General features: G+C 44.4%; 1 protein-coding gene across 3 annotated transcripts in view; it reads left to right on the plus strand.

Moving 5' to 3' along the window:
• Nucleotides 1–1,586: 1,586 nt before the first annotated feature.
• The window catches only part of LOC118215298 (talin-2-like), a 127,246-nt gene continuing 107,103 nt past the window's right edge, over nt 1,587–21,729 (plus strand). For all 3 annotated transcript variants that reach the window (XR_004762803.1, XM_035395941.1, XM_035395942.1), the window contains exon 1: nt 1,587–1,699. The gene's annotated coding sequence lies outside the window, so the exon portion shown is untranslated. The remainder of the gene's footprint in view (nt 1,700–21,729) is intronic.

Raw genomic sequence — 21,729 nt, forward strand, 5'->3', positions numbered from 1 at the left:
GCTGTTCATTGGTTTTAGTGAGAAATTGTATGTATATTGAGCAATGATTTACTCTTAATGCCACATTATAGCAGAAACAGATAGACAATGAACTTATGGACTTAATGAGTCAGATCAATCCTCAGACAATTGCTTGAATTAAATGTTCTGCAATGTACTGTCATGTAATGTACTCATTTTAAAAGATGTTACATGTTGTATTGCTTGATTGGGGGGATCTGCAGCTGAGAATAGTGAACTAAATGCTGAAAATGTGGACAGCTGATCCCTGAAGCTAAACTGTTTGTGGAAAGTGAAGAAAAAACAATCGGTAACAACCCAAACCTGCACAAATGTATGAATCTCAAGCCCCCGTTTTCAATAGCCTTAATTAAGAGATTGGTTGGAATGAAAAGCAGCCGACACAGGGATTTCTCAGACCGGGCTTGGGTAACCCCTGGGCTACATGTATGGGCCCACTTAAATTCCTCAGTGTTAGTTTGCATCTCCCACAATCACCCTGTCATGAAACTCTTTGTATGCCACTTTGGTTATTACATACCCCAAACCACATATTTTTAGCTATTGCAAGCCTTCATAAACATACGATAGATCACAGAGTTGTGTAATAACATGATACAAGCACCTTATGTAGTGAGCTATTGGAATTGCAATGGCGTATTCCATGCCAGCTTCAACCCCTAATGTTTGCCATGCAAAGGCATGAATGTTAATTGTTTCCTTAATTTTTCTGGAATCCACCCTGTCCCAGTAAAATGTTGCGTGCTGATATGGCACCAAACGTGTCAAACTTGTCTTAATATTAATGCTTGTTTATTATCCCTTATTCATAAACTAATTATTTTTTAAGCACAGTTATTTGCAAAGAATTTAATCTAAAAAAGAAAGAAAAGGAATGGTAATGAAGTGAAAAGGAACTGGACAGCAGCCAAATAAACAAGCACCTGCACACGCAGTAAAATTAAACATTAATTAGAAGGTGGCAAAACTATAATATCTACCAGCTAGGCCTGTTTAGGGGGGTCGTATGTTTTACATGCCAGAAATAAGAAACCCGCATTAACCTGTTTTTCGAAGGTGGGCAGCTATGATAAAACCCCGCATCCTCGAGTTTTTAACCTCCACATTTATGCAACAGACATCTTTCTCCATCTGTGGCTCATTTCGTGGTTGACAGGCACCCTGGGATACTCAGGAGCATTGCAATCCTCTCACATGACAACAAGAGCCTAGCCAAAGATTAGGCTAAACTCAAAATTACTGTACCCCTTTTAGTTTCAGTTAAGTGCACAAGGTGCAATTGGAATTGACAACTAGAATGTAGGTGCTGCTAGAATGTAGGCTCCATATATTCGTTGATCTTGAGGGCATTTGTAGAATAAATGTATGCAAACTGGAGGATCCCATATATAAACGAGTCTATGACCCAGTCACATACCGGGCACATTTATGTTACAGTGAATCGGAATTCGGCACTCAGCTGTAAACCGTAATGGACTACAATGTGTGTCCCTGGATTATGACGCGTTTCCTATATTCCCAGCTCAGGAATCCGTTCCTTTTTTCATTTCTCTCTCACCATTAAGGTTGAGAATCTCTCGGCGAGGAGGGGTTTGACAGTGGAAAGGCAGGACTGCATCTCGGCTACGCTACACATCCAAGCCTGGCAGCTTGCAATGAAACACTAGCGGATTGTCAGGTAGGATTCCATGTTTATCCAAATTTTTTACTGATTAATTCCAGGTAGACGCCGATTGTTGCATGCGCCCTGACAGGGATATTTGCAAATCATGCATTTAATGGGTGTCTTAAGTATGTGCGAACGTAGGTAGCTTAATGGCTTTCAGATGAATGAGCGCAGCAGATAATACCATGTTTTGCAAGCCATCTAAAATGGTTTGAGTTGCACGTTTGGTCAGCATTTAATTATCTGCAGCTGATTCTAGATGCGAGTTACCATCCATCTAACGGTCTTCCGCCAGTGAAACAGAGACGTTTAATTTTTGTTTCTGACATGTTATTAGCACGTACATGTTGCCTGTTGATTCATTCCGGCAATGACGGATAGCGCATAAATAAGAATAATTGCTATTCGTACTGAACATGCTGGGGGAAAGTAGGTGAGCTCAGAAAAGTGCTGGGGTATTTGACTTGGATATTGACTTGGAATCTAGGTGGAACTGCAAATACACGAGCGTTGAGTTGCTTGATTTTTACATGCTGGATTATGGCACACAGCATAATTGCTACAGCGATTCCTAACTTGCTTAGCCATAATTAAATGTGCCTTTTTGTTATTGCTAATAATTAAATGTACAGTTCTCACGGGTGAGTCGCTACATGGGAGGGCGAGATGTGAAGCCGCCATATTTTAACATTATACTACTTCCATTAACACGGGATATCACGACCCAAATTCGTCTTAACACTTGTTATATTAACAGACATATATCGCCAGATGTCCTTACATATTTCAGTTGAAATGCGTGGCTGCGATGGGGTTTTTCTTTTACAACATCGCGCAACGTGCATCACTAAATCTACTCCGTACCGGTGGTCACATGCATTTCTTAATTAATAACTGCACATTAGGTACTGGAGGCTTTCGTCGGATAACAGATCTGGGTACTAGCTGTGTTTGGAGATGATCCATTTTAAAACAATAGCATGATGAATCTCATCAATGTATATTGTTTAATTTCGTTTCATTGATAATTTCATGTTAATTCTTGAAATGTAAACTTTTGCGACACTGCGTGAACTCCGCGCTGTTTAAAGTAACATTGCATGTTCGGTAGAAACGCTGTGATCAACCGTACTCTCTCAACTTTTAACAGTACCAATTCTTGTCCACTGTAAAGTGTTTGTTATTAAGGAGCTTTGAAGCTACGCGACGATTCCCGTGGCTGACATCAATATTTGAATCCACACAGCTGTTAGTGAGAGGAAACGTATACATTGTATCTAAATAGCCGTTTAAATTGTGTAAATATTGCGTGCTGCATTCCGGTTGTAGTAGTAAAGTGGCAGGCATTTACAATGTTATTGCTGGCGGACCATGCCACACCCCTCGAGAAATAGTAGATCGCATGCATTTCGAAAAGATCCGGAGATGACTGTACTGATGTGGATACGGTGGGGCAATTTGTCCACGGACGAATTTAACGTCGAGGGAAATCCGAAAGACGAACCATACTGTAGTGAACATGTGTAATAAGGGATGTCGTCGCTGATAACTGTGATCTACCGTCTGGGAGGAGTTGTTGCTGAAACCGCTTACCTCTATATCACCCCTGAGTGGAATGGTTACATATTGATGAAGGCAAAGGACAGGTTATCATCTGAGTATCAAGGCGAATGTTGGCCAATGCTTCAATCAGTTGGGAAGAACGTCCTGTGCGGTGATATTTGAAAGGTAGTAATGTTTCTCGTAATGGCGTCCTTTAAATAATGATTGTATGACAGTATACCAAATGATATACAAATAAGATTGAAAACCTGTCGTGCATGTGTTTTAAAGACTCAATTAAACATTTCACTGAATGTTATAAGTGATGTTTGGTTAAGAATTTGTTTGCTTCTGGGCCATTCCATGAAACCTCAATCATAAGTTGATTACACCCTCTGTTATGATCATAACTCCAATGTCCTTAACATATTTCTGAATACAAAGAAATAATGCTAATGGAAAAACAAATCAATAATAGAGAATAACAATCAGCGTTTGACATCATTTGCGCAATTATAGAAATCTTATGTTAATATGTGATGTGTCCCAGCTTGCATGAGGTGAACAGGCTGGAACTGCAGGTCTCCCCAAGGTCCCGAATCCATTGTAGGAGCAGTGCCAAAATCTTTTCAGAGAGTGTTTCTCTGTAGTGTCACCCAGGGAGGGATCCAGTCAGCAGGGTTACTCCTTGTGGTATTGGGAGGGGGGGTTGCTCTAAACAGCCAGTCTGAGGACGATGATCAATAAAGAATTAATAAAGAATTTCCTTAACCAGGCAACTTTTCCAGTGGGTGAGACTAGCTGAGTAAAAGCTGCACTCAAAAAATAGTTACACATATAATAGGAACATGGACCAAAATAAGTCCAACATATAAATCCAAAGTGCCTCCCTTCACAGTAATTTATCCACCAAATCACCACCCCTGGCAGACAGAGTGACCTTCTACTGTAAGTGCCTCAGAATTTAAGGGTAGCTGCGGAACCGCGATTGGTAAGATGGCAGTCACATGAATCGCAGCACTCCTGTTGCTGATGGTGGTCGTATGTTCAGCAATGCAGCTTTAAGGTTCTGTTTGTCTGTCCAACATTACAAGGCCACATGGACATTTAGTAATGCAGCCAATTGTATGTATATTTTTGCCTGACACTGGGTAGTGGGAAAAGTTTATGCTGCTTGTATTGGAGCAATGTACACAATGGCCGCAGCGGTAGAAGTCTGTTGGGAGGAGTGACAGGTAACTAGGTTGTGAGTGTGGGTGTGGGATGTACACAATGCACAGCTCTGTTTCTACTGTTGCAGGGTCTCCTGAAAAGTACAGGGGTGACATACGCAAGACGGGTCACTTTGTAGCACATGCTAATGTTTCTTAAGCTGTATACATGCAATTGTGTTTTGAATGCTCCAGTTTTTCTCAGCTGGTCGCACCCTTTTGAGAAGTTTCCTGAGTAAGGAAATTCTCGAAGTGTTGTCCTCTGTTGCCATGGCCACACTGCTCAGTGAGTGAGCCGCAGAGCAAAAAGAAGCGGCAACAGGCTGCACGTGTTTTGGAGGTTGTGCATGCTTGCCTGTGCACTCTCAAATCGAGAGAAGCCATAACAGCAATCTGATGGACCTACAAGTACAGATGGGCCTGCGAGTATTTGGAATTTCAAATTGTGAGAAGCCTTAAAAACACAAGGGTGATAAGAAGGTGTTTCTAAAAATAAAGTAAAATGTATTTGTATATATTTGACATCTTCCGAGTTGCTAGGGAGATGACGGAGGGTCAAATGACAGTTCTCCAATGATGATGTAATTTACTGTATGTGTTGGTCTCAGTGACATACCTGAGGACAGCAAGCACAGTTTAACTTACGGTAGTCAGTGCATGACTAATGAAAACCTACCAGTGCGTGACTGAACTGCATATCTGCAATCTACAGCCCCGAGTTCAGTCTCATGTCAGTAGGTCTGCATCAGTCATACTGTAATCGAAAGGGCTGCAGGTTCATCTGTGTTTGCTGTCCTCTGGTATGTCAATGAGACCTTCACGCACAGTAAATCATTCTGTAATTACAGAATACAGACAGGGCCGTCATTTGATCCTTCGTCATCTCCTTGGCAACTCAAAAGATACAAAATATACACAGACCCACGCATGACACGTTACTGTATTTTTTGGAACACGTATTTGCAAGTTGCTCTGGATAAGTGTGTGTCCTAAATGGCAGTAGAGTATATTGAATGCGCCTTAAAATAAACTGAAACAGCACAAGTGAATGACATTGATGGATATGAAGTATCTGTCAGCATATCTTGAATAACGAGTGCATTTCCAAGTGAGGAATTGATATAAATGATATGAAACTGATATGAGAATATGCTGGTGTACATACTGGTTACATGCAAATTCAAGTTATAGTACTTAATTATGTCTTGCATTCACGTATTGATGCTGATATAAGCCAAGTCTGCCTGAAGTAATAGGTTTTAACCTCAACAGGGATGATGAATGCAGAGAAGGGACTGGATTCCTATAGCAGTGTTCTGAGGCTTCGGTGGGCATGTGAACATCCACTGCAGAAGATGACATCATCGGCCAAAACTTTAGTAAAAGTGCTAAGTTCCCTTGGCTGGGTACCTTGGTCTTAAGCATAGCAAAGTAATAATACTGCTTGCCATGAAATGTTGCCAGTGAGTGCTGTAGTTTGAAACCTGCAGTAGACCTGGCCCAATGTACTGTGTTCATATATTTTTGATAATAAAACAGAGGAGACCTGCTCGCTGAATGTAGTGTACATTTTCCCAGTTAGTGGCCTTGATTGTTTAACATAGTTTGGGATGGTTTGTACTTTTTAAATTTGTCTTCCATTGCAGTCAGTGGTGCTTTCCACCATATTTATATTTCAGCAGAATCACTTGGCAACTTTCACTCCTCAACAGTAGGAAATCCATTGGTACCAACCCACGGATCAACCCAAATGTTTTTTCCGCTTGGCATTTCTCGTAGGTGCGGGCTGTGCAGAAATCATGGCCGTGCCAATGAAATTGTCACAATTTGGTTTTGGGTGCCAGGTTTTGCGTAAACTCCTGCGTGTGGATGTGGAGGCATCCCTCAGTGAGATGGATGAGCTGTACCGTGTGAGAGATGAGGTAAGTAGGAAGCTGACACCGTTATGTGGCAGCAAGCGACGGTTTGTGCGAAATTGCCCCGCTGGAGTTTTGGCATTTTTATGAGGAAAAGTAAATCGCCCCCCAAACTTGGTGCCGTGCGGTCCTTGGCGTGTCAGAGGGAGACGCATGGCCCTCGTAGCGCGGGGATCCTTGATGCGATGCGAGCGAAGATGCACCGCTCTGTCCCGACGCGCGTCTCACTCAAGACGAGTTTGCTTTGGCCCGTGATGCTCCCGGCTCTGTCGGACCGCCGGCGTGATTTGTGCGGGGAGGAAGGAGACCGCTCTCCGCCTCGCCGGTCCGCTGCTCCTGCTTCCCCACTCCCTGCTGCGTGGCGCACGCGGCCTGGCAAAGAGACAAACCTCACGCATGCTAAATGCTAATGTAAATAAAAACACTTGCAATATAAATGGGAAGAAACGAAAGGTGCAGATGAATTTATGTTGTTTCTTCAATTCATAGTGGTTTACCAGAAACGACAGTGGTGATCTAAGTGCATTTCAGTTGATTTTGCTATGAAGTGTTTTGTGGCTTGCCAGGTTGAATTTTCAAACGATTAAACTCCTCTGCAAGGAGACCTGCATTGATGTACTCTTTCGGGCAGAAAAATTAATATCAATTACTTACCTCTTATTTCATGCCGCTATTGTGCAGGCTCCCCTTTATGAAAATTAATTACAGGGAATATGACTGACTTTTTTCATTAATTGAATGTCATTTTAATTCAGATCAAAGTAAATTATATATAATCTCATTGTTGCAATATGGCCTGAATTGTGAGAATATTTGTAGCTTATCTTTACCTTTTAACCGATTGTTTCCCTGGAACTCACAATCCATCCGTGGCATGTATTACATTAACAGTACTGATATGGAGAATATGTACATAGAAACAGAGTCAGTCTTTAATGATAAGAAGCCATTGTTATTATCAGGATCTCTTTTGACCTTTCAAAGCATGTCTGGCTGTGCATTGTGCTGTTAGTTGTTTGAGTGGCATCTCTAATAGTATGATAGAATATTATGCTTTGTACTGCTTCAGTGAATCTGGATTGAATTCTCAGTGTTTGGACTGGTACTGTACCATGAAAAAAGTGAGAGTTCAGAATTACAAATGATCCTTCTCAGCCACCATAGAGAGATTCACTTTATTAAATGAAGACCATTGAGTTTGGCTATTTTCCATAAATGTTAGTTGAATGGGAAAAACTGAATTGACACAATGAAGCATGGAAATAGCACATTATCATATTGTGGGAAAGTTAGGAATAAATGTGGATTGCTTTAGGGGCTGTTGGGAGCTATTCAGGAGCCATGTATGGGAGCTCAAGCAGTGAATTTTGAATGAGGAAACATTTATTTCTGCTTTTGTTTTCACGGAAAGAAGTCAGTTCCACAGCATCTCAAGGGCCCGTTAAATTCACTGTGCCTCCCAAGGCCCGGCTGACGAATCACACCTGATCGCTGAGGAGTGGCACTGTGTCTCTAAAGACACGGCTGACCAATCACACACACCTGATCGCTGAAGAGTGGCACTGTGTCTCTAAAGACACGGCTGACCAATCACACCTGATCCCTCAGGAGTGGCACTGTGCCTCTAAAGGCCCGGCTGACCAATCACACCTGATCCCTCAGGAGTGGCACTGTGCCTCTAAAGGCCTGGCTGACCAATCACACCTGATCCCTCAGGAGTGGCACTGTGCCTCTAAAGGCCTGGCTGACCAATCACACCTGATCCCTCAGGAGTGGCACTGTGCCTATAAATGCCCGGCTGACCAATCACACCTGATCCCTCAGGAGTGGCACTGTGCCTCTAAACGCCCGGCTGACCAATCACACCTGATCCCTCAGGAGTGGCACTGTGCCTCTAAAGGCCTGGCTGACCAATCACACCTGATCCCTCAGGAGTGGCACTGTGCCTCTAAAGGCCCGGCTGACCAATCACACCTGATCCCTCAGGAGTGGCACTGTGCCTATAAATGCCCGGCTGACCAATCACACCTGATCCCTCAGGAGTGCCACTGTGCCTCTAAAGGCCTGGCTGACCAATCACACCTGATCCCTCAGGAGTGGCACTGTGCAGCTCATGGGCAGGCAACTGCATGGGAGGACCGAGGGGGTGAATCCAGCCAAAGATTCTATACACCCACCAGATATTTGGCTCCATGATCATAACAGTAAAATTTATGTCTCCCTACAGTTGAAGCCTCAATATTTAATGAATCTTATGAATATTCATGAACAGGTGCGACCAATGACAGTACGGCAGCCATAGATTCTTGAGCATGCCTTTTCATGAATATTCAGAACTAGTTATGCAGCACCAGAAATTCAATTGGCTCTGTTGCCAAATCAGAACCTCCTGTAATTAGGAAAAAGACAGGATAGAAGGAATGTGTGACATGACCCATTTGGTTGTTGTTAACTTTGGTTAACTTTTTTAATTTTTATGAGGTAGTTTGCCAGATTAAAGGAATGACATTGACTAAGTAGCCTAATTGGTTTTTAAAAGTCTCTTTTTTGCTGTCATAGAAGAAACCTCAGTGAATCAGCATGGCTAATGCTGGATGTGTTATAGTCCAATTAAAATAAATTCAAACTCAATTAAAATAACCAATTAAAACTAAATTGAGCTCATTAAAAACTACTCAGATGGTCCAAATAGGACTGTGAGGTATGCCGGTATCAGTTCTCCAAGCATCACATTTCACAAGCACACATAATGGCCCTTTTAATATCCATTTCATTTTTGGAGGTTGGATTATGTCATCCAAGGGATGTCATTCTAGCATGACAGTCCAGAAGAGTCAACATAGCGACTGGCCCCTCCCCTCCCTCGCGCAGTGTCGCATTGTGAATGCTCGTGTCCTCATACATCAGGGTCACAGATGTCCTGCGTAGCGCAGGTGGTCCGCCAGCCCGCGGCAAGCCATAACTCGAGGGCAGATTTTACGCTCGCGACATTAACCCTCACGTCCTTATCCAGTCAGAGAAAGTGCGCCTTCAACCCACTGACCGCCCCCTACCCAGGCTCCGCATTCTTCACAGCTCCTCGTACGTTATAATTAGCGGCAATTCGTCCAACAAGTTCACCGTGCGTTTGCCACAGACTCAGATCGTGTGTGCCAACACCAACTGCTAAAACTTTACACCGCAGGCATGAATGGTATCTGAAATTTCAAGGCTCTATGCCAAAAAACCTTTGAGTCCTTGTGATTCCAAGGCTGTTTTTGGTGTGTTTGTTTTGTGAAGTGGGCAGCTGGGTGAACAGTATCGCTGTACCAGTTGTGCGACCGGTCCGCGAGCGCGCAAGGAGACGGAATATCTCTGGCTTCTCTGGTCCATAGTGATTCGGACCGTGGCCGGCTGCCAGACTATCGTATTGTTGTTTCTGCTCGGGTAGCCTCCGAAAACATTTTTGCTCAGGTACTCCACTCAGGACAGGTTAGACGGTGGGCCGGTACCCTGCCACTGTTTTGATATGACGGGGCCGGTAATTAACGAGGAGCGAGCTCGAAATAGGAATTCTTTCAGCTTCGCTCTAATTGCCTCTTCAGAGCGCGAGGCGCGTGCTCTCCGCTGAACTGCCCGCGCAGCGCTTTCGCAGTAATGTGAGACAGTTGCCCTTCATTTCCACTCTTTGTGCACCGTCTATAATCACGGGTGCTTAATAATTTAGACTAGCAGCATCATAAGCGACAGAATCCGAAGCATACGACCTGGGTAATTATAACGTGTATAAATAGTTGCAATTGTTTTGGTAAACAAACCAGGCTGAACATCAGTTGAAAAACCCGAACCAGCTGGCAATATGTAAGTGTTTATTTAAGCATGAAAAAACCTTTATGGTCTTCATTGTTTTAAAGTGTTTATCTCTCTTATGGAGAGTGGAAAGTAGTATATTTAGAACTCATTCCCTGCTAATTATCTAAAGCACCTCTTGGCATTAGGTTGTGGTGGATGGAATGAATGAGTGAGTATTAATATGAATTTGAATGGTCGGATAAAATGAACTTAACCAGGACTCATCACTTGCTGTGGTGGGCATTTCTATTCCTTAAATATGCTATGGGACTGACTGGTGCTCCTGTTTCACTTTTTTGCTGGGAATTACTTCAAGTTTATATTGGCTGAGCGTTCAGTGTCTCCAGCGGGTTATGTACTTATGCCTGAAGTGCAGCAAGCAGTTTGATCAAAGTGAATTGTCGTCCAATTACACCAATCTCCCTCTTGCTCTAATTTTCCCAAAATCTGTCTTTGTTATGCTTGGTTAATTTCAATGTAGCCAAGTTTCACCATTTTCCAGTATTTCTCATTTTATAGAGCTTGCATTAAAATGCTCCATTAGCTAAATTACAGTTGACAATATAAAGCTATAAAGAAACAATTTTGCCTAACTAAATTCAGTTTGTGTCTTCCCCTTTATAGTTACTTTAGTTATATTTTTTAAAATAGTGGACGGGGAGTAAAAAATATCAGATGTACTTCAATGCATAGTATATGCCAGGAACCTACGTGCAAATGCATTAACTCTGACCTACCCTTTGATAAATGGTAGACTAACCTATTCATATTTGGAATGAATAGGGTTTTTTTTCTAACACATTGCACTGTATCACACAGTGCAGGGTTTATTTTATTGGTGCGAATGGTTATTTTTGCTCGAGGTTCCCCCCAGGCCTAACCGCAGTCAGCTGGGCAGAGGGGGAACATTCTGAACGCGTTCTGAACGCGTCAGACAGAACCGTTAAGGAGGATCCTGCCCGCGCCGCTGCTGCTGTTTGGCTGCACACCTCTCCCACTTCCCGCCTTAACCGCCAGGGCAGAAAGGCGAGCGCGTCTTTTTCGATGCAGACGGGCGCCGAATGATCCTGAGGAGAGACCCGTGCCCTCATACCTTCATTCATGGGTTTACCTGGATATTTATTTATTAATATGCATCTGTTTAATGTGAACCCAGTTAGCATCTACCGTGCACTGCTAGCAACCTGGGACTGTCCAGCAGACTGTAATATTACCGGGGTTTGCCAAACCAGGAAACCATTGGCAGGTAATGCACAGCCTGTTGGGATACGGTATAGCGGGGTTAAAAACCAGGTTCACCCGCTGTGGACTGGAGTGTGGCCTGCATTGCTTGGGCTTTGGGTCTTCCGTCAGTAGCACGTGCTCACAGATACCCAGTTACCCACTGGATTCCCTGGGAGGCCTGAGACTGACACAGAGTTTTCTGTGTTGCTTCCTTCCGGTTATCACTGAAAAAGGACAGAGATGGGAATTCGGGGCCTTCCATTAGTTGAGGGCTCCATTAGTTATTCACAAGCTACATTATTTACCAGCTACTTCCAGCATCACAGATGTTGAGCCTGTCTCTGAGAGAGGAGGATGCAATTACGCCATCGTCCATTAAAAAGTGATTTTCTTCTTTGTCCGTGCAGTTGTTGCTACACCAGAAATAACATTCCTGCTTGGAATTCCCCAGGAAGCAGACAGCCGGAGAGCTTGAGAGCAAGGCTTCTCCGGTCGCCAGAGACTGGTCGTATTGAGCGGTGCTGTTTGTGGGTGTATTGGAATGGGAAAATGGCGGGGGGGGGGGGGGGGGGGGGGGGTGGATGGATGGATTGAAAAGCAGCCTTTAGCTCTACCCCTTCCTGTATCCCTCCCTTCAGGCTTTTCTATTCTCGGTTTTCCCAGTAGGAGAGTTTTTTTTTTTTTTTGGGACACGCGTTGCTCAGCGTTGCGTTCTGGGCCTCCATTAGCCCTGAAGCCAGGTCTCCATGGCAGTTATTAATATCATTATGATTATTATTCATGTTGCTGACACTTTCTGTGCTAACCCATATTCTTACATTATTATCCATTTATAAGGTTTCACATATCCCGAAGCTGTTCAGGTTAAGCGCTTGGCTTAATGGTACAATGGCAGTGCTGTTCTGACCAAGCGGGATTGAACCGGAAAATCTTAGGCTCACAAGCACGGTTCATAGGCCTACCAGCACCGCTCTTACAATAATAATAATAATAATAATAATAATAATAATTGCATTCATGTAATGCCTTTGTGGATTTGAAACACACAACCACCGCTAATGTGCGATGCGCAGCAGCCATTAATTGAGGTGCAGAGGGAGGGGAGTAGCAATAAGAAGAGGGACAAATCTTTATGTCCAAAGACTGATTGTGGGCCTACTGGAGGTATGCAGTGTGAATTCCAGTTTAACTCTCCAGAGTATTCAAAGGGCATCAAACAAGTGATTTTCACCACATGGTTGAAAAGCTTTCCTGCTTGTGCAAGGAGAAAAGTCAGTAGTATACTGTAACACACATTTTAGCTATTTGTCCATCCTGTCTCAAGGACTCATGTAAGTAATCTTACAAGTTTCCACTATAAGATGATTGAATATCACCGTAGCACATATTTAGAAATTAATAAATGGGTATTTTTATAAATTAATTAATTGAACTGGAATTAATATCCTGAACTGAAGCAAAATGGAGTGGGCGTCAGTCCTGCCGGCATGTACTCTCATGACTGTGTCCTGCGAGCGGAGCTGAAGGCACGAAGTCTCGCTGTTTAGATGCGTTCCGGTTTGCTAAAATTTCCCAGCCCTCAGTCCTGTGCTCTGACAGCTTGTCCGGGGAAATTTACTGCGGGTGTGGGAAAGCAGGTAGCGAGTCTGTGATGCGTAAATGCCAAGCCGAGGGGATGTTTGGCTGCGTGATGAAGCGCTCCCCGTTTGGGGGGGGGCTCTACTTTCCTGCCTCGGTCTGTGACTGGAGCTTTATCTCTTCTGGCTCAGTCTGGAGGTAAACGGCCCATTCTCTGTATTTCGTGGGAGGGGGCGAGTTGTTAATAAAAGTGTTCATTTGACCGAAAGGTGTAAATGAATGGACGGAAACATTTTTATCTCCTTCAAAGGTTTTTTTTAACGCTCTGAGCTGTAGAGCCTTTCGGTTGTTTATCTTGGCCTTGAGTAAAATTAATGATCTTTGTAAACCTTTAAATTGGCATGCAAATGGGGAAAAAAGGCAATTGTTTGGATTTCTACTCAGTAACCCCGTTTTCACTCAAGGTTAATTAAGGGCCCGGTGCCGGGCTGTGCTTATTGAGATGGCGGTGGAGGAAAAGGAGGGTAATGTGTGGCCTTCTGCCTGCTCTACTTCAGATGCTATCATACCAGAGCAGTTTTCTGCATTGATCTTCTGACAGCACCGCCGTCAAGACCGCTGCCATAACCCTGATGAATGACATTGTTGAATGATGTCATTTAAAAACAATGAAGGACTACTGATTTATTTATTCAATGGCGCTATTGAAAGGGCACCTTGGGTTGTTCAATAAAACATTGATGCCTGACCTGTCATAGTATTCTATTGCCAAGCTGTCTTTAGTAAAAGGAGAGAGACTTGAACATTGACCTTACACTGTAGAATATCCAGTGTTAAATAAACTGATGGACGCAGATCAACTCCTTAAGGGTTACATTAACAATGATGAGTTTACTGTGTAGGCGCACCACTGAGTGGCTTGTCCTTCTGAAACACTGGGGTTCAGTGCAGCGGTATGCTCCATGGCCTGGACTCTGAACCGTGCCAATGCAGACTGTTTAACAGTAACACTCAGCCAGGAAGGGAACAGCTCTTTTTACCATGTTCCAGATTTGGGGTGGTTCCAGGTTTTACTCAGTGCAGTTATCCAGCTAGCTGAGTAATCCTGCTTCCTGAAGCAGGGCCCTGTATACCTGCACTTAGTCTGAATTGACTGCGCGTGCGTGTTGTGTACTCCTCCGGTGTGGTGAGCTCAGCTGGTGAAAAGAAAGAAAAAGACCTTAGAGCTTTTTTACAGGGAGCTTGGCATGGCCGTTAGTCTTAAGGGTCGTCCAAACAAACACGGTTTGCATTTTTTTTATTCTCATAGAACCAGCGACGGTGGCTTCTATACAGATTTCAGTCCTGTACAACCTCAGACACTGACCCAGTGAGTGAAAGGCTAATTTTATTACTGCTGTGAACCACACTTAGCTATTCAGGGCCATGTTCCTGTAGCAGCACTACTTGTACGGCTAAGCCTGTTTGGGTGAAATGTCCACTCTGCGTGTTTCTGAAAGAGGCCATATCACATTCTGTAATGTATGCATTTTCAAAGTTATCTCTGTATCTACAATGGAGTTTTTATGAGAGAATGTGCACTTTGTGTATTAAAGAGGGGACAGTGGATGGGAGAGAGGCCAAGCTATAGGGAGATAGGGAGGGAGGAAGAGAGGGAGGGAGAATGTGAACCTGCCCCTGAAGCTTGGCAGCTGGATTGCATTACACGCGCACGGCTCAGCGCTAATCGAATGTCCAGGAATAACCTTTTATTCATACGGCGTGCGATGAACACGGCTTTGCTGATGCAGCCAGATGGGCGAAGTGTGGCTAAGCGAATGCTACGGACAGAGGCGCACCTGTCACCTGCACAGAGGCGGGGAGGGGGGGGGAGGATGGGGGGGGGCACCGCAGCGTCCACGCCAGTCTCTGAGTCTGCTTTAAAGTCACTGTCTGTTACAGTCAATGGTGGTCCCCCCAGCTGTCAATCATCCAGTTGGGTTTTAATTTTGTTTCATCACCGGGTGAGATTTTTCATATTTGCCTAGAAATCCTTTCATACTCATGGACAGACGGACGCCCGCCTGTTCAGTAGCCACCTGTGAAATCACTAGTGTTTAAACCGATTCTGGGCTGGATGCACTATGTGGTAACTGGCAGTTAAATAGATATGTTGCAGGTGACCAGAGCAGAGATTTCATGGAGAGTGCAGCACCTTAGTACACTACAGCCTACCCAGATCAATACTGCGCACTGTACTGTGGGTTTAGTCTGTGTCTGTTCATGTAACCGGACAGGTCCCTGCTGCTGAAATGCAGTGTGCTTCGGCAGACACAGCTGCCCTTTTCATCTTTGTAAACACAAATAAAGAGCCTGTTTTTTACTTTTGAGGAAAAAAAATGTATGTATTTATTTTTATTGAAACTGTCGACATGACATAACATAATGAATGCAAATGCCGTCCTGTTTTGTGTCCCCCGTGTCCCATCTGCACTTGAAATAGCTCCGCAACCAGGTGCATGCTAAGTCACTCTTAAATTGCGCCAGGTTATGAAGCGCAGTGTCTACCAGAGCAGAGCCATGTGATTGGGGATTGTGCCCAGGGTGTGTGGTACCCCCCCCCCCCCACCCCAAACTCCTGCTGCTTCTCTCTCAGTCACAGCTTTTTCCCATGGACATGAAGTGCCACCCTCCGGGAAGTTCTTGGCATCTGCTCTCCCTCCATAAAAACTTCTCCCTCCTCAGGGAAAGAAGAGGAAGTCACATTATTCAGGCCTAAATCATGACAATGCGATGCTGCTTCTCGGTGAATTAACTGCAACTTGCTTTTTGCACAAGGCCAAAAAGATGACTCAAAAAGTAAAAAATGTCCAGAAGTTGTGTGGCACTGTATATTTTCTGTTGAATTGCTCAAGAAATTCTTATATTTGAAAGTGCATTTCATTAATTTTCTTGATTAATTGCATGTTACGCTTGTAGCGTATGATTCATAGTGCGTTGTACATTGAGCAATTAACTTTTTTTTTTTTTTGCCTCAATTTGGATTAAGCTATTATAAAACATGGCCTGCACAGGAGTGAAAGTAAATAATTTACAATAACTTAATTGAACATGTGTTTTATGGTTTAAATATATTTGTACTGTGACTTGCTGAAATTGTAGTTATTTGATGCAATGAAATAGCATATTTCCTAATCCAGCTGACTCCTAATCAAAGAAAACGCAGATTTCTCATTATATTAGCTTCAAACAGACTCAGCTTTTGACTTACACCACTTAGATTGCTGCTTACCACTAGATTTTGTTAGTCATTGAACACGCTATTCATGTTTTGATTGGCATGAATATTAAGCATGACATTTTCTTCACTGATTATCATTTTATTTTACAGATGCTGATTTAAATGCACGCATTGGTATTTCTCCGAAAATTGGGCTGAATCTCAAACCATTTGCGAATCCCTGGGGGTTTGATCCCCTACCATGGTACTTTCTGCCCTGAAATCACTTTTCTATCTGTTACCCTCTCTGCTTTCCCCCGTCTCAGAAATATGAGGTTGGCACTCCTTTAAAAACATAATAAATATATATATTTTTAAATGATGGTCATCTAAAGATATCCTGAGTGTGCCTTTTCTGGCTGGGCTGGAGCTGCAGGGCAGTGTGTGATTGGAGGACAGAGAGTGTGGGAGTGTCCTTGTGTCACTGCACTCCTACCGTAAGCCCGAAGTTGGCCTGAGCCAGGTGCAAGTGCAGTGCGCATGAATCAACGTGGTGTGCCCCCTAGTGTTCAAGCAGTGATCTTGCAGAGTAGTAAGACTTATTGGGATGAGAACTTCAGCCCTTTGTCTGGAGAGACAGTTCATCCTACCATCTTGATTTTCAATTACAGTAGTTTTGAGTTCTCTCATTGTTTCAGACACCTGGCCTCTGAAGCCCCTTCAGCCACTGACCCTGATAGCTTTGTGCTTCTACTCCATGTCACCACCCCCCCCCCCCGCCAGAGGCTTGTCTTGCATGGTGCATTCATTACATTCATTACTCGTGCCCTTGGGAAACTTTGGGTGGTGTTTCCCCCCACCAGTGTGCTGGTATTCAAGGGCAATGCGTGAGTGAAAATAGAAATGGAAGAACATGAAACATTCAGCATTTGTCATGCCAGACCCCTCCCCATGCTAGAAGAGGATCATGCAAATGGTGGAAAGCTCTAACGGGTAGTGGAGTGATGAGCTGAACAGGTGACAGCTGGGATTGCACATCGCTTTAATGAAAGTAGAGAGAGAAGGAGGGAGATGGATGTGATGAGGGCCACGTCACATCTGCTGCTGGGTGTGTCCCCTTCGGCTTCTGCCGCCGAGTGGATCTCGGGGGCATCTCGGCGCACATGTCCCGGGGCCTCGGACCCCGCGGGACTCTGTGGGAACCCTCGGTGGCAGAACCCGAAACCCGGACTTGAGGTTGGCATTGCTGGCCTGGTGGCAGGTGGCAGGGACGTGCTAAATAAATCCCTGCAGATGCTGCTCTTATGGAGCTGCTGAGCTAATTGCTTGGGAGGGTGATGGGTGGCGTTTCCCATGTTGCATTTGACAGAGCTGTTAAGGTGGAATGCAGTTCTTCCTCCAGGCAGTCTCCTCTTCCTCAGCTTTTATCGCAGCTGAGCTGACTGTGGTCCGCGCCAGGTGAGGTACGCGGTCATTGCATAGGACTAAAGGCGGCAGTGCAGTATAATGGGTGAGGAGCTGGTCTTGTAACCTAAAGGTCATGGGATCAATTCCCTGATAGGAGACTGCTGTTAACCTGCATTGCTTCAGTATATATCCAGCTGTATAAATGGATGCAATGTAAATGCTATGTAAAAAGTTGTTTAAGTCACTCTGCTAAATGCCTGTAATGTAATGTAATGTAATGGACTACACATCATACATGGCTGTCTCAGCTGCAGGTTCGCTGTTGGTGTAAGGTAGGAGGAATGGTCTGCAAACTTTTTTTGTTTTGTGCCAACCAATTGCGTTACTTTTAGTGTTCTGACAACTCTAAAGTATGCAAGTTCTCTCCTGTACTTGAGCGCGGAAAATCTTTTGGACACACTTGCAGAATGTGCCTGTAGCTGGAGCTCATACAATTGTCTTATCAAGATACTGGATAAATGAGCTAGTTAAATAATTAAGAGCAGAAGTTGGCACAAAATCCTGAAACGGATTGGCTCTTGGTATAAGGAGTGCAAAGACACTCCCACAAACTGAAACCATCGCTGTCCTCCAATCACATGCTGCCCTGCGGGGGTGCCGGCCACAGTCGGCACCGGTTCGGTCATGATTAGTCACAACACTGAAATCCAAGGGCTCCATTTCTTTTTTTCAGAAAAGGCTTAGCCTTAGACCGCTGGCAAAGTCCAATCTGTCTTGATCTGGCCAGAACTGGATCTCGTCATATCTAGAAAGCATTGACTGTGACAGCAAGTCCAACAGTCATAGGGGTGTGGGCAGCCTTGACGGGCCAGGCTTTTTAAAGAACTTGGTTGCGGATATGAGACCGGGCTGTAAAAGCACTGTGTTTGGCGTTTAGTTTGCCCATATTACAGTTCATCCCCTCTTGTCAATGATCTAATATGATGAATCACAATCTCTTACTTCATCCGGGGGTGGTAAGTTCAGAGCTGTTACACTGGTAGTCAGTGCCAAACCATTGTGACCATTAACTGCAGATGCTTTACAAGTTTACCAAATCTTTTAAAGACGTGTTGAATTTGTGGGGAAAGTTTTAATAAAAACAAAAAAAAAAACAATTTGCTCTAGGGTAAATACTTATCTGGGAAGCCTGACTTCATATTTACTCTGGAGGAATTAACATTACTCACATTAACATTGCAGAGGGAGAGGACCTTCTGAAGACTGTGTTTACCTCTGCAGAAATATTTTTCCTTCTCGAGCCCGATAGCACAGTGCTGGGTTTGCGGCTGACCTCAGATTTATTGTGCTTTGTAGTGTTGAATGGGATTTAAGGATGTGCTGGAATTAATGCTGATGACAAACAAATGGCTAACAACTGAGGTTTTCAGATTCATCTCTCGTGTAGGGTGGCGATAATCCGGCTCATTAGAGCGGAGAACACCAATGAGCTTTCGGCTGAGACGCAGGAGGAGGGGCTTAGCGGTCTGGTGCTTGGGTTAGAAATGAGGCCTGAGCCCGCCTAAGCCCAACGTCTGTATGTCCCGACCCGGACCAGCAGAACAAGCTTGAGCCAGATCCTAAGCCCAAACCCAACGTCTGTATGTCCCGACCCGGACCAGCAGAACAAGCTTGAGCCAGATCCTAAGCCCAAACCCAACGTCTGTACGTCCCGACCCGAACCAGCAGAACAAGCTTGAGCCAGACCCTAAGCCCAAACCCAATGTCTGTATGTCCCGACCCGGACCAGCAGAACAAGCTTGAGCCAGATCCTAAGCCCAAACCCAACGTCTGTATGTCCCGACCCGGACCAGCAGAACAAGCTTGAGCCAGATCCTAAGCCCAAACCCAACGTCTGTACGTCCCGACCCGAACCAGCAGAACAAGCTTGAGCCAGACCCTAAGCCCAAACCCAATGTCTGTATGTCCCGACCCGGACCAGCAGAACAAGCTTGAGCCAGATCCTAAGCCCAAACCCAATAGAGCTCGATTGCTTAATTAACAAGCCATCAGTGTCATACAGCACAGCAGAATGTAATGCAGTATTTCTCACAGGAAAGCTGCTCTCTCTCTCTCTCTCTCTCTCTCTCTCTCTCTCTCTCTCTCTCTCTCTCTCTCCCCCCCTCTCTCTCCCTCTCTCTCTACCTCTCTACCTCTCTCTCTCTCTCTCTCTACCTCTCTCTCTCTCTCTACCTCTCTCTCTCTCTCTCTCCCTCTCTCTCTCTCTCTCTCTCTCGCTCTCACACACACACACTTATTAATCTTGAATAAGTTGCTGTGCTGAAATTGACTGTTTGTTGTTCAATAAAATAATTCATTCATTTGAATTCATTACAAGACGCCTGTTGTGTGTGTAGCTTGTAAACTGTTTGTTTTTTATTTCTGTTTAATTTGAACATAAAAATGTTAATAAGGCTTACAAATATTTATAGAGACCTCACTGGAGTAAGTAAACAGGCCTTTTCAATGTCTCCTGGAGCATTGACCAAAAAGTGCCCCACAATACCTGAATTCACCCTGTGTGTTTGCATACAGCATGTTTGTAAAATGGAGGAATAATTTGTATATTTTTTGTGACCATATTTTTATTTTATTAGGCTATTATAGCAGGGAGGACAGGATAAAATATTCATTATTCATCAAAAAGAAATTATATAAAGGCCCATCAATCAAAGTGAACGCCAAGAAAAGAAAAAGGAAACTATAACATCCTCTTCCTCTCCCACTCCCACTCCCCCACACCCCACTGCACTTACTGAAGGACCCTGCGGGAACCCACACACTTCCAAGACATCAAAACAATCATCTTAACTCAGCAGCAATATCAGTCCACATCCTGACGCTCTTCCCTGAAGCACCATGAGCACGAGCAGTAGATGACTCCATATGCAAGACATCCTAAAAGGAAAGAGTTCATTGGAGAAGAGAGAGAGAGTCTGACGGCTTCCATTGCAGAGCGGAAGCCATTTTCTTTGGCAAAGTCATTCCGGCAAGAAAACATACGTAACTGACACATTTACAAACCAATGGACGAGATCGAATTTAACAGCAAAACCTCAGGTGTAAGTGGAATGGTTATGGAGAGAATTGTAGAGTGGCTTCCTGCAACGCGTTCCCAAAACTTAAATACATGTGGGCACTGCCACACCATATGGAAAAGGGTGCCAAGGGTGCCATACAGTAAGTGGACAAGCTGTTATCTTCATGGTAAATTATGAGGGGTCAGGTTATTGTAAATTATAATGAATCACCCTGTGATTAGGGTTTCTCGAAATGAGGATTGTCAGACCAAACTGTGTCCCAGTCAACAGCAGGATTTCAGTGTTGGGATGTCCCTGCCCCAGATTATGCTGAAGGCCAGAGGCTTGTACCAAAACCTAAGTAACAGCAGTCTAAAGGGATAATTAATATTTTAATGTTTGTAATGATAAGAACAGGCTAGCCTGTTAGCTTTAGTGCCATTTTTCTTTCTGTAAAACGTGACATTAATACATTTGCTGCTGTTCATATTGATCAGAACAGGCTAGCCATTTAGTGCCATTTTTCCTTCTGTTGAATGTTCTATTAAGAAGTTAATCACACCGGTACTGTCTAATATGGCTGGTTTAATGTGCTAGTTGAGCATAACGGTACGCCAGAAAAACTGGAAGCTTTGTGCCATTGTTGTCAATCATTGTTAACAGCTGGCGGAAGTGTTGCTATGCTCAACTTTCGTGTTGGCAGTGGGCCTGTACCCGATCTGACCCAAAGTTACAGAGCTAAAAATAGGCCCAGTGCCCGGCCCGTTCGCAGCACACCTTTGGGCCCTCGTCAGGTTTGGGGCAGGATGCGGACCTCTACAGCCAGCCAATGAAAAGTACTTCAGAAGTCCTGAAGCGGGAAACGAAAGCCATCGGCCTTTTCTCCATTTAATCAGACCAGAAGCCGTGAGCCTGGGTCAGGGCAATGCGGCAGATAAACGGGTCCGGAGAGCGCGGTGCTTTCCCAGCTCTGTGGGGAAAGGGATCGGCGGTACGAGGGGGGGCGCTCTGCTCTAGAGAGGCTGGGGCTCTGTCGTGCACAGAGGGGATCTGACTGGCTTTAGCGGCGCTGCTG

The sequence above is a fragment of the Anguilla anguilla genome, chromosome 16, assembly GCF_013347855.1.
Source record: "Anguilla anguilla isolate fAngAng1 chromosome 16, fAngAng1.pri, whole genome shotgun sequence".
Lineage (NCBI taxonomy): Eukaryota > Metazoa > Chordata > Actinopteri > Anguilliformes > Anguillidae > Anguilla > Anguilla anguilla.